A 12,723-nucleotide genomic window follows, 5' to 3' on the forward strand; every position below is an offset into this window, starting at 1 on the left:
ATAGTCAAGAAAAACGAATTACCTTCGATATGTTTTCGGAGAGGACCCAGGCGGCGAAACTGTTCGGATGCAGGCCATCACGCTTGAAGAGACGCGGCCTTTCCAAAAAGAGATTCCAATTGTTGATGAAACCGACATCCTTCTTCTTGCAGAAACCCTGTAGCCAGTTGTTCAATCCTAGCAGACGACTGTAGTACTCGTTGGATCGTCTGACGAGAGGTAGTGGACCCGAAACGAAGATCTTTGCCGATGGGGTCCTCTACTTTGTGTCTCGAATCAAAGCTGCAAAGTCAGCCTTCAGGATTAAGACACTTTTAGCAAACATTGGGCATGAGACTGACACCCTAATCAGATTCATGAACAGTGGTGCTGTTAATAGGCATCTTCCAGAGCTTTAGCCCCACAGATTACAGACATGTAGCCCCTGATCCTTTGCATACAACAAGCAAACAAACAGGGCTTCTTTCTCATCACCCTGCCATATAGGCGTTCTTTGTGCAAATTGCGCTGAATTGTAGAACGATGTACAGATTCACCATCTGCAGCAAGATGTTCTTGCAGGTCTTTTGAGGTGATCTGTGGGTTGTCGGTAACCATTCTCACAATCCTGTGCATATGCCACTCCTATATTTTTCTTGGCCTGCCAGACCTGGTTTTAACAGCAACTGTGCCTGTGGCCTTCCATTTCTTGATTACATTCCTTACAGTTGAAACTGACAGTTTAAACCTCTGAGACAGCTTTTTGTAGCCAGTTTTTTACATTTGATTTAATTTTATACAACTAAATACTGCTTCACTAAAAATCTTTCTTCAGAAAATGCCCCAGTACTCAGATATTCCTAGGAAATGAAAGACATACCACTGTTATCTTTTTGTTGAAAGTGGAGTAAATTATTATGCAGGCTGAGAGGGGTTCCCAAACATTTTCATATTACTGTATTGAAGCAGTGGTCTCTGACCCCACTAGAAGTGCTAGGTAAGATCAAAGTTCAGGTTGAGTATCACCATAAAAAGACCACCTTATCACTTCTTGTTGTTCGGGGCCAGGGTACTAGCTTGTTAGGATGAGACTGGTTTGAAGCACTTGGAATAGAATTAACAGGGGTGCTCATAATTCAGCAGCACCATGTAACAGCTGTCCTGGAAAGGTATGCAGAAGTGTTCTAGAAAATTGCCGCATGTAGAGGACCACCCATTTCAATTGAAGCGGACCCTAAAGTTTCACCAAAATTCTTTAAGGCTCGCCCTGTTTCTTTTGCTCTTATGCAGAGGATTTATGAGGCATTGGATGATCTGGTTGAGCAAGGCATTTTTGTACCAGTGCGACACTCAAAATGGGCAAAACCCATTGTCCCAGTCAAAAAAAGGGGTGGAAGTTTATTAATCTGTGGTGATTACAGATGTACTGTTAATTCTGCAGTAAAACCTGATCTTTATCTCTTACAAACTGTTGCAGAGATGTTCTCCACACTGGCAGGGTGTGTCATTTTTACTAGATTGGACCTTAAACAAGCCTACCAGCAGGTAGTTCTTGATGAACCTTCAGCTGAGCTATTAACAATTGACATGCATAGGGGGCTGTACCGCGCTCAACGGCTGCAATTTGGGGTCTCTACAGCTGTTGCCATTTTCCAGCGTTTTATGGATACACTGCAGGCAGGTATTCCAGGTGTACAGCCATACCTGGATGACATTTTAATCACTGGGAAAACTCCAGAGGAGCACAATGCACATTTGGAGAAAGTGTTATGTCGAATCTCTGAAGTCGAACTTAGACTTCAAAAGGACAAATGTGTTTTTGCTGCTACTGAAATGGAGTTTCTCAGATTCATAGTAGATAAAAAGAGCATCCATCCCACCAGTGAGAAGGTGGAAGCTATCATGAATGCACCAGCTCCCCGCAACAAGACACAGCTTCAGGCATTTCTGGGACTTTTGAATGTTTACAGTTGTTTTTTTCCAAACAAGGCCACCATTCTGGAACCACTACACAGACTTCTTGACTAGTCAACAGCATGGCACTGGGCTGCTGCCCATGACACAGCTTATAAGCAGGCAAAAGCACTACTCAAACCAGATGGACTGCTTGTGCACTATGATGTTAAGAAGCCTCTTATATTGATATGTGATGCCTCTCCTTATGGCCTTGGAGCTGTACTGAGCCATGTAGAGCCTGATGGTATGGGGTCCCCAATTAGTTTTGCTTCACGGACACTGTCGGCCACTGAACGCAATTATGCTCAAAATGATAAGGAGGGGGCAGCAACGGTGGCGCAGTGGGTAGCACTGCTGCCTCGCAGTTAGGAGACCCGGGTTCGCTTCCCGGGTCCTCCCTGCGTGGAGCTTGCATGTTCTCCCCGTGTCTGCATGGGTTTCCTCCAGGCACTCCGGTTTCCTCCCACAGTCCAAAGACATGCAGGTTAGGTGGATTGGCAATTCTAAATTGGCCCGTGTGTGCTTGGTGTGTGGGTGTGTTTGTGTGTGTCCTGCGGTGGGTTGGCACCCTGCCCGGGATTGGTTCCTGCCTTGTGCCCTGTGTTGGCTGTTATTGGCTCCAGCAGACCCCCATGACCCTGTGTTCGGATTCAGCGGGTTGGAAAATGGATGGATGGATAGATAAGAAGGCACTTGCTGTTTTTTTTTGGTGTAAAAAAATGTCATCATTTCTTATAGGGGTGTTGGTTTACGATTTACACAGACCACAAGCCGCACTTTGGTCTCCTACATCACTCTAAACCCATGCCACAGATCTTGTTGCCTCGTATGCTTCGCTGGAGTCTCTTGTTGGGTGCATATAACTATCAGTTGTGCTACAGACCAGGAAAAGAGTTGACAACTGCAGATGCCTTGAACCATTTGCCTATAGAACATCCTATGGCTGATACACCACCTCCTCTTGAGGTCCTGCTCTTGGAGTCTGTGCCTAATGCACCTATTAATGCTAACCAAATTGCTGCACTTACTCAGAAGGATCCAGTTCTGTCTCGTGTTCTGCATTGGCTTTTGCATGGGTGGCCCCATGAAGTCCCAGGTGACGATTTCATACCCTTTGCCAATAGACGTAATGAACTCTCAACTCATAAGGGTTGTGTTTTATGGGGTAGCCGTGTTGTAGTACCTATTCTAGCACGGGAGGATGTACTTAAACTACTTCATGACTCCCACCCTGGCATAGTCCACATGAAGGCTCTGGTTAGAAGTTATGTATGGTGGCCAGGAATGGACAGACAAATAGAGAAAGCTGTAAAGTGTTGTACAACATTTCAATGGCATGCACCATCAAGGGTACCACTTCACCCCTGGGAATGGACAGCTAAGGCTTGGTCTCAGATTCACATTGATTTTGCTGGACCATTTCAAGGAAAGGTCTTCTTTATTTTGGTACTGTAGATTCCCATTCCAAGTGGCTCTAGGTGTCTCTTCTGCGTTCCATGTCTGCAAATGCTGCCATCGACGCTTTGCGCCTTATCTTTGCTATACATGGATTGCCAGATATTATTGTCTCAGACAACGGTGTGGCATTAACCTGCTGAATTCATAGAGTTAACAGAAAGAAATGGGATCCGACATGTGACAATGACCCCCTATCATCCATCTTCTAATGTACAAGCGGAGCGAATGGTACAGAAAACAAAGGATGCTCCACGAAGAATCATAGCTGGTAACTGGCAAACATGCCTTGCAAGATTTTTACTATCTCAGCACACCATGCCCAACTCTTCCACAGGGAAGAGTCCTGTAGAATTGCTAATGAAAAAACGACCAACCACTGTACTTGATCACCTTCACCCAGACTTTCAAGCTGACATGCATATGAAGCAAGGGGAGCTAGCACAAAAGCATGGGGGTGTGTTTAGGCAATTTCGACCCTTACAGACAGTATATGCTCGCAATTTTGCAGGAGAACCACGATGGATGCCAGCAGTAGTGCAAGATGCAACTGGCCCTGTGTCTTACCGTGTGCAAACAGAAGATGGACACATTTGTCTTCGCCATGTTGATCAGCTTCGAGAGCTGATGATGGATGAAGGGCCAGTGTCCGAAGCAGAGTCAATGCAGCAACCAGCTACCACTGTTCAGCAGCCTCCTGGTAGCTCAGAAATACAAACATCTTCTGAATCTACTACAGATAATGAAACAGTAGTGACACCAACCCCTGAAACTGGTAAACCTGTGGATGTTAAGACCCCACAGCCTATGGTGTCACTAAGACCCCACAGAGCTCTTGTTAGGCCAAAACGTTACAAAGATATTTAAAACTGGGGGAAAGGAGTGTTGTGTATTTGTATGTTCAGCAACAAGTTAAATTTATATTGATGTTGATTGACATTCCTGTTGTTGGTAATTTCCAGTAGACTGTTAATGGGTGGGATTTTAGAAGGAAAAAGGAAGTTCTTAAAAAAGGTATTTTGGTCTTTTTCTGAGAGAACCTAATGAGAAAACTGACACAATTCCACAGTTATTAAAAACTATATTTAAGAATCATTATCAACGTCTGTGTGCCGTCAATCGATTTTATAATATGTATTTATATAGCTCCTGTTCTTCTACAAAGGAGTCCCTCCCACTGGACTTCAACAGAACAAAAGGTCCAAGGGGACCTCTCCACCCCAGTCATCTGCAAAAGCTAGCAAGCTAGTGTCACAAAATATTTCTCGCAGTTTTTAAAGGTGTTCATAACTAAGGCACTGCATAGTATGGAATTGTAAAGGACCGTAATGAACTCTTTTTGTAAAGAAAAAAAAAAAAACAGTTACATGATTGCCTCATTGCTCATTGCAAATGTTAGCCCTTTTGGTGATTTATAAGAAAACCAAAAAAATAGGAAAAAGACATTTTCAAGTAAAGCCTGGTAAAAACTAACTAAAATTACAGTTTTACATTTCTGCTACAAAAGCAAAGAAACATTACAAACCACTCAAATTACAACAAGGTCAATGTAATGAGTTTTTGACCCAAAAGTTGGTCTTAATTAATTTCCTAATGAAACTGCAGGAAACATGGATACCCATTTTAATGTGGCTTTTATGGCCTATCTTGCTGACGCACATTTGAAAGCACATCAAAATCAATATCCATGGTAATTTGCATTATATGGAAAGACTTATTTGTTTAATTTGATCGGTGCTTCATTATGGAGAAATTATTTGTGCACATTTATATTCTACTGAATAACATATATATATATATATATATATTGAGGGTAAATTTAAGCACAGTTGATCAGATGCAGAGAAGTTGGATGTTTGTTAAATCTAATTTTGTCAGTTAATTGCAGAATAAAAAAGCTCCTGAAAGATTGCAAACGTTTGATATGGTATTTTTGCTGTTTTCTGGCAGCACTTCCAAGTTTTTTAAGAAGTTGTGCTAGACGTTTTAAAAGAGTATATCAAGCTGTAGTTCTCTTTTACAATTTTTGTTGTCTGTACTAACATTCTGTTGCTCACACAAGTCAAAAGTTTCTCCAAACATTTCCCCAGGCTCAAATGCAGCAGAGCTGCAAATCACCCTAAACATCATCTACCTTGACAAAAAGCCACAAATCCTCTATGAGTCAGCTCTCTGCTTCTCCCTTGTGTCAACTCTATCACCTTGATTTTTAATAACCATGACATGACTGAAGACAAGGGCTTATGAGTTGCAAACTTTTTAAAAAAAGAGAAATCTGTGATACAAATGCCGTGTTTCACTGGTAGGTCACTGTTCACAAGTGCCTTTATTACTAAGTGATTTGACACAGAAATGTCTTAGGACTTAGTAAAAACTCTTATGTAATGAATGTTAAGCATAGTGTACAATACAAGAACTGGTATGTTCAATATTGAAGCAGTATAGTCAACAGGCTGTTCCTTTTATTCCACATTTCTACTACTATAGCAAGGAGACATTTCAAACCACTCAAAAATATACCAAGGCCAATGTTATGAGTTCTTTACAGAACAATTGTTTTTTAGTCCGAAAACAGGTAAATTTATAAGGTGTGGAAAAAAAAACCCACCCAAAACTGACTGAATTAAAATTGGGTTCATTCACTTTAGATTAAGAGTAGTAGAGTACCTACAAAGTTTGCTTTTACCTGTTAACAGTAATCGTAGCAGTATTGTCAAGTGTGCAAGCTACAGTGAAATTAGCTTTTGTTGGGTTTCCCTAAAATGGGGTGCAAGTGCTATTAGACCTGCTATGAAACAATGAAAGGATCAAAGCATAAAAATGCTAATTCTTTTCTTCTACAGAAAGGACTCTTTCTGCATAGCATGCCAATTTAGCTTCAAAGGATGGAGATTCACAGTTGCTTTCATATTCTGGATATTATTATATTATATGTTTGGCTGTATAAGAGTTTCTAATCACTTTGTATAGCTATTCACTTTGTTACTTATTTCTGTTCCTGCTAAGCCTTGACATTTCATAGCAGCAGCTTCTGTGTCATTCACTGTCTCATCACTTAATTATTTAGATTAACTGATCTAATCTCCTTTCCTGTAACTGAGTACTTTAAATGAAACTTAATATTTATATCTTGTTTTGGAGGATCCTCAACCTTCATATAAATTCCACCTTGTTGAAACAGATGCTACCCAAGTTAATTAACTATAGATTGCTAGCTTGAGTTAGGTCATGAATCTTATTGTGTGCTTTGTTTGCAGATTTCTTGTCTGTCAGCTAGTATGTTGATCCACTTTGGGCAGGCTATTTGCTGGTATCACACATGGAGCAAAGTGACTGTATGTTTCAGAACTGTTTAAACTTCATTTATTTTTTGAAATTCTAGATTTTTGATGCATTGCAACTTTACACAGAGAGATATATCCTGAATGCACAAACACAACTGGATATGAGCCTTGCACCAAATGGGCTGAGTCTACTTTTGCCATATATTTAAATTCTGTTAAATACCCCTTTACTGAATTCCATCTCTGTACTTAATTTTCTAAACTTTCCATTCTCATTTGCTTCTTGGTTCAGTTTAAAACAAATTCTTCTTAAAGTCTTCAACTTTTAACCTTCATTAGTTTTTTTTTTTTTTTGTTTAAACAAAACCTGATAGGATAATCATTTGGATAAACCGAATGATTAAAACTATAACTCTTTTCCCACAGAAATAGAAAACATGACAAAAATGTTATTACCTATTCCTTAAACATCCTAACAGTTATAACATTACTTTTGGGCAAAGCTGGAAATGTGATCAATGTTTACCCATTTTAAACATATATAGGACATATGTAGCATTTACGAAAACAAAGGGTGCAGTATCATTTTACTTGAACATAGATTAAAACTGTCAATCTCATTTTATTCAATTAGAAGTCATAGGGGCTGAAGCCTACCAATGCAGTAGCTAATGCAAGGCAAGAATGAGTCCTGGCCATGGGGCTAGTCCATAGTATGCACATGCATACATTCACAGGACCAATTTGAAATGGCCAATTAACCTATAGGGGATATGTGGTAAAAGCCGGAGTACCAGAGAAAAACTCTTGCAGAAATGGAAAGAGTGTAAAAACTCCACACATATCACTGGGTATGGTATTTACATTCAGAAAGTATTCAGACCTCTTCACTTTCTGCACACTTTATTGTTTTGTAGATTTAATTTTCAATGGACAAATTAGTCATTTTTTCCATCAATCCCCACTTAACAACCCCTAATGACAAGTGGATGAAAACATGTTTTCAGAAAGGTTTGAAATTTTTTTAAAAATCAAAAACTGAAATCATATAAGTATTTACACATTTAATTACGTTAGAAGCCCCTTTGGCAGCTATTACAGCTTTTTGGGTGAGTCTCCACAAGCTTTGCACACCTGGATTTGGGCAGTTTATGCCATTCTTCCTGGCAGATTCACACTCTGATATATCGGGAAGCATCTGTAAACTTCCCATTTTCAGGTCTCTTCGTATATTTTCTTGGGATTGAAGTCTGGGTTTTGACTGGGGCCCTCTAAGACAGTCAAAGACTTGTCCTAAAGCCACTCCAGCATTTTTTGGCTGTATGCTTCTGGTCATCGTTGTGCGGAAAGTTGACCCATCACCCAAGTGTTAGGTCGTGTGCACTTTGTAGCAGATTTTTTTTTCAGGAACCTCTTGTTATCTTGCTGCATTCATCTTTCCCTATAATCTGAAAAAATCTCTGCTGCTGAGAAACACCTCCATAGCATGATGCTGCCACTACCATGCTTCACCAAAGGGATGGTATTAGGCTGGCAATGTGCAGTGCCTGGTCTTTGTCAGATATAGCGCCTGTAGTTCTACCCAAAGAATTACATTTTTGACTAATTAAGACCAGAAAAATCTTCTTTCTTATACTTGCAAAATTCTTTTAAGATATCATGTCTTTTACTCAAGAGTAGCTTCTATCTAGTGACTCTACCACAAATGCATGCTTGATGGAGTACTGCTGAGATAGTTGTCCTTCTGACAGGTTCTGCCGTCTCAGAAGAGACCTTCTGAAGCTTTTTTTATAGTGACCATTGGGTTCTTGTTCACCTCCATGGCCAGGCACCTTTTGCCTGGTTACCAGCAAGAGTCCTGGTGGTTCCAAACTTCTTCCATTTTACAAGTATTGAGACCACTGTGCTCCTAGAAAACACTCAAAGCTTCAGAAATGATTCTCTACCCTTGCTCTGATCTGCATTTCACCACAATTTGATTGTGAAGGTCTACAGAGAGTTCCTTTGACTTCATGGCTTGGCTTTTGTTTTGACATGCAGTATGAATTGAGGGACCTTATATACACAGGGGTGTGCATTTCTAAACGATGTCCAATCAATTCAATTTGCCATAGGTGGACTCTGATCAAGTTCTAGGCACATCTCAAGGATAATTAAAGCAAAAGGAAAAATCTGACCACATTTTGGAGTGCCACAACAAAGGGTCAGAATACTCATATACAGTAAATGAGAGATTTCAGCTTTTGATTTTTAATAAATTCGTAAACCTTTCTGAAAACAATTTCTCACTTTGTTATTTGGGTAATTCCATGAATACTGATGGGAAAGAAAACTAATTTATCTATATAAAATTAAATCTCCAACATAATAAAATGTGCAGGAAGTAAAGAGGTCAAAATACTTTCTGAATGCATTGCTTGAGGCAGTGGGTGTAATCACTGTGCTGCCAGACCACACTCAGTATATTTGTAAATTAGGAAACAGAAGCAAAAGTGCAATCTGAAATTGGGCCAGAACACACAACAATATAAACAGCCCATGAGTATTATTAAAAGCATTGTTTAAGACACCATTATTTGGAAGAAGCTTTGCCACACATTTGCGGCATTTAATGCTTACGCACACTAAGTTAAATTTTATTTTTATTATTATCCATTGTAACAGATAGGGGGCACTCTCGCTCCATTGAACCCCTGTCCACGACTCCAGACACCAGGTAAAAGTCCAAATGTTGACTTTATTAAATCTCCACAGTGCACAAAGCACCCTCTCCTCCACTATACTCATATAAATCAATCACAATACTACAATAAACAATCCTCCACTCCCAGACGCGTTGCCCTCCTATCCCCCATCTCAACTCCTCGTCTGGGAGCTTATATACCCTGTGTTCCCAATCCCCAGTCCATGTGATCCTGTATCACTTCCGGGTCAGGTAAAATGTTCTTTTCTTCACCCCGGAAGCACGTCATTCCCCTTGTCCATGTGTTCTTCCGGGGCAAAGGGAAAACATCCGTTGTTCCTCCCTGCAGCGTCTCCTAGTGGTCCCCACGGTATCCAGCAGGGCTGCGTATAAAAACTACAATGGCCATGATGCCCTGCTGGTCTTCGGGGGACCTCCATACTGCAAGGAGGGCTCCACCTGGCGGCTTGGGGGTATTGGCCGGGATAAAGGGCCGGCCATTCATCACACCATCCATCCATTATCCAACCCACTATATTCTAACTACAGGGTCACGGGGGTCTGCTGGAGCCAATCCCAGCAAACACAGGGAGCAAGGCAGGAAACAAACCCCGGGCAGGGTGCCAGCCCACCGCAGATTTTTATTATTATTATTTTTATTATTATTAACAGACTTTTACTTTGCTTTACATAAATATCTGACAACTTGTTCTATCTATGTCCCTTCTGATATAGTCGGAATTTCACTCATGAGTTTATGATTAGTCATGTCCAGTGAAAGAGATCATTAATACTTTATCACTAAGACACAAATTCTGAAACACGCTGAACATGCATTTTGAAGACACATTGCTCTTACCTGTAAAGTAACACAAACTATATAAACTATATAAACACATTTTAAGCTAAAAGCACAGACAAAAGCAAGGAACTACAAAGAACTTCTATACTGAATGGAAATACTGTACTATTTTGACTATTTCAGTTTGTCCGACAAAAAGAGAATACTCTAACATGATTTACTTATTTTATTTCTTTGTGATTTGAATACAGCAGAAACAACAGACCAAGTTGTAAAAGCAGGTTATAACTAATTAAAAACTCCATGAGTGACCAAAACAGTGTCAAGGTCACTAGGCATTTTATAGATAATAAATGAAAAGTTTTAATTCAATAAGAGTGAAAGAATTATTTTGTTTTGCAAAATTAGTTTACCTTTAAAACAAAGTTCAGATGATCTGTTTACATTGAGTTCACATTTAATAAGATGGCTGCAATGACATTGCAAGCTGAAGTATTTATACAGGTGACTGACAATGGTGTCAAGTGTCCTTAAAAACCACTGCAAAGATTTGGAGGGCTGGTGTTATCATCAGCATAGAACACTCAACATAAGATGCATACAATAAGATAAAGTAAATACATTTCTGTCGAAATAAACTGCCAAAATAAAACAATTCAACAAAAAACTTGCACTTGCAAGTGCACAGTGAAAAAGCCAGATTCTGTTCATTAATATTTTGCAGATAATAATCATCAAGTTCTGTGGCATGAAGTTCTGTTCACAGTGGTGATTATATTTTCTGGTGAGATAAAAGCACATCTTTTCAGAGTTATAAGAGAAACCTCAAAACTCATCATTTTGCATTTCATTCTTAGGGATATAAGATGACCTTTATAAGAAGGGATTTTTTATTTTTCATATGATATTTTCTAACCCGCTTAATCCTGACCAGGGTTGCGTTGGTGCTGGGGCCTATCCCACACACACTTACACACCATGCATACACTATGTCCACCCATGCATATCTTTGAAAAGTAGGAGGAAACCAGATCACCCAGAAGAAACCCACGCAGACACTGGGAGAACATGACAACTCCACGAAGGGTAGACCTAGGACATGGACCCTGGTCTCCTTACTTTGTGGCACCAGTGCTATGACTGCGCCATTGTGCCACCCTTTTCTTTACATGATACACTATATAATCTGAAAAAAAGAGGCTTTATTTTAAACAATCACTTTCATTGAAAATATTTTCATAAAAAGAACATCTCATCTCTGACCCTAAAACTACAAGTTCTTTTTACAAAGACTCAGTCTAGAAAAAAAATTCACATTTTTAACCATGAGGTTTCACAACCTATATTTGCCTCCTTTAGGCTTTTCTTTGCATGTGCTGTAGGAACACAACTAGTCTTTTTGTTTTTCCCCCTCCTTGCCGATGAAAGACAAGTGGATGGTAAAGTGCATCAGCAACAACGGACTATAGTTAAGTCTTTGAAATATTACACCTGACACATGTAATCAGCTGTCTCTTTTTATACAGTTTTTTAAACAAAATTCCAGAGATACCAATTCAATTTCTTTATTAGGTAATACCATTATTCCAGCTGCATGCTTTAGTGGCATCATGTAAAGAATTGTAGTTTTTGGCCGTGAATATCGATGGCTAGGTGACAGAAAAAGAGAGATGTGCTTTCTTCTGCACTTCTTTTAACCCTTATTAGAAAAATCCCTAAATGGAGCCTGCATGCGGAAAGAATCTGCCCCTGCATAATTAGTCTGCCTGCCCTTCCTCAAGGTCTATCTTTTCCAAAGCATGAGCAAGGACATTTATCACATATTCTTCAGCAGACCATCCATTTCCCTTAACAAGTATAAGCAAACATGGTCACCATGTTCTATTTTTGACAGCATATGCACAAAGAGCAACATAACATACATGGCGTGCTCAAAATGGTTGTATGTGACCTTGCAAATTTACTTATAGCAAACTAGTGACGTGCTGCATGTTGCAGTGGTTCTAAATATATCACAAGTTTATAAGCATCTGAATTAATATTTTACTTGCCTTAGGATGTCTAACACATTTTGTTGCATTATTTATCAATAACTTTACTAGTTTTTCACGAACTTAGGCTTGTGTCATGACATCATAATTACACATTTGGAGCTTTCAGATTTGGAATATTTTGAATTTTGCTCAATTTGTAGCAATCTGTGAATCTATTTCATGATTTTCAAACTAATAAACAGTGTTTAAAGGTATTTAATGAAAGTTGAAAAGATGTTTTAGAAATTCTGGTTCAGATCCTAGCCTTCACCTTTTGACTTGGAGCTTGTCTTGCCAGGTTTTTACCATACTACTGAGAAGAGCAGATTAAAATCGCAGAAACTAGAACATGAAAATGAACTGCTCAAATCAACACAAGCAGCAGAAAAGAAATCAGAAACATTCATAAACTACAAGAAAAGATCTTCTGGCTATGATAAGGGGACTCACATTTTTAAAAGACATTGCATATCTTTTGAAGTTGGCCATCAAAACCTCTTGTCTACTCAGGATCTAGTTAGAGGTCCGTCA

At 39.5% G+C, this 12,723-nt stretch overlaps 1 pseudogene; it reads left to right on the forward strand.

Moving 5' to 3' along the window:
• Window positions 1–4,257, forward strand: part of LOC120532073 — a 50,060-nt pseudogene extending 45,803 nt beyond the window's left edge.
• The last annotated feature ends 8,466 nt before the right edge of the window (window positions 4,258–12,723 follow it).

This window comes from Polypterus senegalus, chromosome 7 (genome assembly GCF_016835505.1).
Source record: "Polypterus senegalus isolate Bchr_013 chromosome 7, ASM1683550v1, whole genome shotgun sequence".
NCBI classification, from domain to species: Eukaryota; Metazoa; Chordata; class Cladistia; order Polypteriformes; family Polypteridae; genus Polypterus; species Polypterus senegalus.